Raw genomic sequence first — 5,095 nt, forward strand, 5'->3', positions numbered from 1 at the left:
TGTATTGTTGGTCTGGAGAGATGGCTTAGTGTTTAAGTACTTGCCTATGAAGCTTAAGGACCCTAGTTCGAGGCTGAATTCCCCAGGACCCATGTTAGCCAGATGCACAAGGGGGCACACGCATCAGGAATTCATCTGCAGTGGCTGGAGGCCTATTCTCTCTCTCTCTCTCTATCTGCCTTTCTCTCTGTCTGTCACTCTCAAATAAATAAATTAATTTAAAAAAAATTTTTAAAAGTGTGTTGTTTACTTTACATTAGCTTATGCTTTCTGTAATTTTGCTTTCTACTGTTTGCTTTCTACCATTATTTCACTGTGGTCAGATGTAATACAGCAAGTTATTTCAATTTTCCTATATTTTTTGAAATGTGCTTTGTGTTCCAACATGTGAACTATTTTAGAAAAATTTCCATGGGCTTCTGAGAAAAATGTGTATTCTGCAATGTTTGGGCAGAATATTATGTAAATGTCTGTCAGGTCCATTTGATCCATGATGTCAGTTAACTTCAATATTGTTTCTGCTTATTTTTTGTCAAGATGTCATGTCTATTGGTGAGAATGGGGTACTAAAGTCATCCACGCTTATGGTGGGCCTTAAGTCTCTGACCTTACATCTAGTAGCATTTATTTTTGTGAACTAGGCATACCTGTGTTTGGTTTATATATGCTTAGAACTATCATGTCTTCTTGAAGGATTATTCCCCTAGTCAGTATGAAGTGGCCTTCCTTATCTCTTCTGATTAATTTGAGTTTGAAATCTGTTTTGCAGATATTACAATAGCAATGGCTACTTGTTTCCTGGTTCTATTTGTTTGGAGCATCTTCCCCCCCCCCCCTTTAATTCTGAGATAACATATGTCTTTTGTGCTGAGACAGTGTTTAGAGACAGTAAAAAGACAGATTTTGATTTCTGATCCAGGCTGTTAGTCTATGTCTTTTGATTGGTGAACTGAGATCATTATTGTTCAAGATTATTGTTGAAAAGTATGTACTGATTTCTGTCATTTTGTAGTGTGTTAGTGTTTTCTTGGTCCTCAACTGCTTAATAACTATTCTAGCATCATTTATTTTTCCTTCATTTCCCTCTAAATATTCCTTCCAGTATCCTCTGTACATCTGGCTTAGTGGTCATAATTTCCCCTAGTCTGCTTTAATCATGGAAAGTATTTCTTTCTGCTTTAATTATAACTTGATAGTTTCACTATATATAGTAATCTACATTGGCAATTGTGGTCTTTCAGGACTTGAAGGCCAACATCTGAACCTGGCTTGTGAAGTTTCCATTGAAATGTCAGTTCTACTCTGATGTTCTTCATAGCTGGCCTAGAGTTTCTCTCTTGTAACTCTAAATATTCTTTCTTTGTTCTATACTGCTAGTGTTTTAACTAGGATTTGATATGGGCAGTTTCTTTTCGGACCCTGTTTATTTTGTATTCTATGAGCCTTTTATACCTGCATAGGCATCTCATTCCTTAAATTTTGGAAATTTTCCTGGTATAACTATATTGAAAATATTTTCTATTCTTTTTGCATAGCATTTGTCTCCTTCTGTGCCCATGATTCATAGATTTGTTCTTTTCTTGATTCTTAGATTTGGTCTTTTCATGATTCATAGAATTGGTATTTTCGTGGTTCATAGATTTGTTCTTTTCATGATTTATAGATTTGATCTTTTCATGTTCTTAGATTTGTTCTTTTCATGATTTATAGATTGGGTCTTTTCATGGTGTCACAAAGATCTTGCATGTATCATCCATAAATTTTTGTAAGTTTGTCATTTACCTTGACTTAACATTTTAATTCCTCTACCTTGTCTTTTTAAAAACATATTTTATTTTATTATTTATTTATTTATTTTTTTTTTTTTTTGGTTTTTCGAGTTAGGGTCTCACTCTGGCTCAGGCTGACCTGGAATTCACTATGTAGTCTCAGAGTGGCCTCGAACTCTCAGCGATCCTCCTACCTCTGCCTCCCGAGTGCTGGGATTAAAGGCATGCGCCACCACGCCCGGCTTTAAAAACATATTTTATTTATTTATTTATTTGAGGGGAGAGGGAGAGAATGGGCACACCAGGGCCTCCAGCCACTGCAGTAAAACTCCAGATGCTTGCGCTCCCTTGTGTATCTGGCTTATGTGGGTCCTGGCTTCGCAATCAAATGCCTTAACTGTTAAGCCATCTCCCTTGTCTTTAAGACCTGATATTTTTCCTCCCCTTCATCCATTCTTGGTGAGGATTTACACTGAACTTTTTATTTTACTTGCTGTACTTTTCACTTTCAACATCACTTGTTTGTTTTATCTTTAATATTTTTATTTCCTTAATGAATATCACTCTTATTTCTACCATTATCTTATTTCATTTAGCTGATTATTTGTATTGTTTTGAAATTATTTCATTTCTCTGTACCTACTTTTTAATGATTTATTTGAATCATTTTTTTCTGGAATTTACTCTAAGTCTCTGTCACCAGAGGCCATCAGTCTGGGAGTGGCAAATTTCAGAAGAAACATGTTGTATTGATTTTTCTCCTCCTCCTCCTCTTCCTTCTTATTAATTTTGTTCTGGAAACTTTTACCTCAGAGTTTAGATCACTGGTTAATATTTTTATTTTAAAATTTAGGCAATATTTTTCTTTAAGTGGAGTGTTTGATAAATTAAATAGGGATTGGCTGCTACTAGGATTGAGGTCTTCTATTAGACTGATGTTTAGGGTATGAGGCTTTTTTCCCAGTCCTTTTCTTTGATTACATTACTTACTGCTTACAAGGACAGTCTGCTATCTTGGGAGAGACCACTACAAAAATAGTGTTACTCTATTGTAATACAATCATCTCTTAAATGCTGAACATTGACAGTATTTTATGTATTAGCATATTAGTTATTGTCCGGTTTTAAGAGGAGATCAAGATGAGGAACCAAAAATCCCCGTATAATAGATTGTTAGTATTGGGTTGATATAGAGAAAGTAAAAGAGGGGGACATGAGTAGTAGGTCAAGCTATAGGAGAAAAGAGAAAAATAAATCAGAGGAGGATGGTGGAATTTTGTCTAAGGATAAACTGAAGAAACAGAGATGAAGACATGCTAACAGCTACTGTGGAATAGTTATTTTCTCAGGAGGATGTTCTTTGGGAAAGGAAATCATAGAGGGAAAGAATAAAGAAAAAATAAGAAAGCCGAACAACACACAGTAAACAGAAACAAAATACAGACACCCCTGTGGTGCTTTGAATTAAGTGTCCCCCATAAACTCATGTGTTTTGAATGCTTGGTGCCCAGCTAATGGTAATTTGGGAGGTAGAGCCTTCCTGGAGGAGGTGTGTTGTTGGGGATGGGCTTAGGGTTATTATAGCCAGACCCCCCTCCCTTGCTAGAACACCCCTGCTGTTGTATTCTACCTCTGAGACAGGGGTGATGTCCAGCCTCTGCTCATGCCATGCTTTCTCCTGCTATCACGGAGCTTCCCCTTGAGGCTCTAAGCCAAAATATATCCATTCCTCTCATCAGCTGCTTTTGGTCCAATGCTTTATCCCAGCAATGAGGAAGAGACTACAACAAACCTCTCAGATCCCTCCACACATCCACTAACATATACATATGGTAAAAAAGGGCAAAAAATACCTTCATATTTTCTTCATAAAGCAGCAGAAGGTAAGAGTTGAGTGTGGGCCAGCTGGCCTGCTAAGATGACAAAAAGTGTTGGAAGCAGGAAGAGAAAGAGCTGTGTAGAAATGTAGCTTCTGTGAATCGACTGGCCTGGTATGTGGCTATTATGGTTTGGGTTTCCTCAGTTCCTGGCATGGATACTCTTCTGCTGTTAATTTCTTTTGCTCAGGATAAGCAGTTCCATTCACTCAGTCTTAGTTCTGTGGTCAGGCCACTGCACTGAGTTGTGAACTTCCTCTTCTGCACAGTGCAGCAGGTATGGGGAAAAATCACAGTTCTTCCTTGCTGGAGAGTTCTCTTGTTGCAGCCTGAGCCATTTCCTTGTAGTCTGAAAGTGATCCTTTCCTCCTCAGGCCTGTGGCACGGTAGGGGGTAGGGAGGTTGTGTGGATTCAAAGTCTCTTAATTTCAAATTTACAAACCCCTTATCTGGTGCTTGTCTGTAATCACCCGGGAACCCTTTAACTTCAGATTTGTATTTCCAGTGGCAGCCGGCATTGGATTTAGTTTTCTCTGTGCCTGAGAGCTCAACACTGTGCTCCAGATGCAATGAGAATTTGCCTGGTGCATGCCTGGAGTCTTATTTTTAAATTACTTTTTCATGGTTTCTGATGTTCTTTAATTTCCTTCTTAGGGGTAGAATCCTTCAATTCTTATTATCATACTGAAGCTGTTTCTTGTCTTTCATTTTACTGGCAAGTGTCTACTAGTGTATTCTTGACAGGGTATCAGCTCTAAAATGTTTTCTAGGTTTGAATATGAGGTCTTGTTGTCTCTTGGTGTCTTGCATTTGATCTCTATGCTAGTAAAAAGTCCTGTTTAATGTTTTGTTACATTTTCTATGATTCCCTCAGTTTACAATTCTGAATGTCCTTGATTTGTCATCAGGTTCTTTGACTCTGATTTTTTTTTTAAACATTTTATTAATGGCTTCAATGAGTATAGAAAATAAAACATGATAATTCCCTTTCCCATCTCTATTTCCCACTTCCAAATCCACCCTCTATTGAATCCCTTCTTTCCAATTTTGACTCTGATTTTGAAGACCAGAAGGACTATGCAAATCATTTCAGCTGTGCCTTGAGACTTGCAAGGGATCATGGGGTATACAGGTGATGTCACTGTCAGTTTCATCAAACAATGGGAAGAGTGGGCTGTGTTGCATGAATCCTCAGATGAAGTACCTGGCCTGTCACTCTGTGAATGTAAACTTCAGGCAACCTGACATTCAATCTCTAGTGGAAACTGAAGACAGCAAATACTTCTCAGTACTGTTGCACTCAGAAATGAAGGGAAGATATGTAAAAGCTTCATTGTGACCCTGATGATATTTAAATGGGGTTAGAGAAGTGAAACAAGCAAAATTCATTAACATCAGCTCACAGTTAGTGTGCAAGCAGACGATCACATAGGCAGATGTCTTACTCAC

The sequence above is a fragment of the Jaculus jaculus genome, chromosome 2 (genome assembly GCF_020740685.1).
Source record: "Jaculus jaculus isolate mJacJac1 chromosome 2, mJacJac1.mat.Y.cur, whole genome shotgun sequence".
Classification (NCBI taxonomy): domain Eukaryota; kingdom Metazoa; phylum Chordata; class Mammalia; order Rodentia; family Dipodidae; genus Jaculus; species Jaculus jaculus.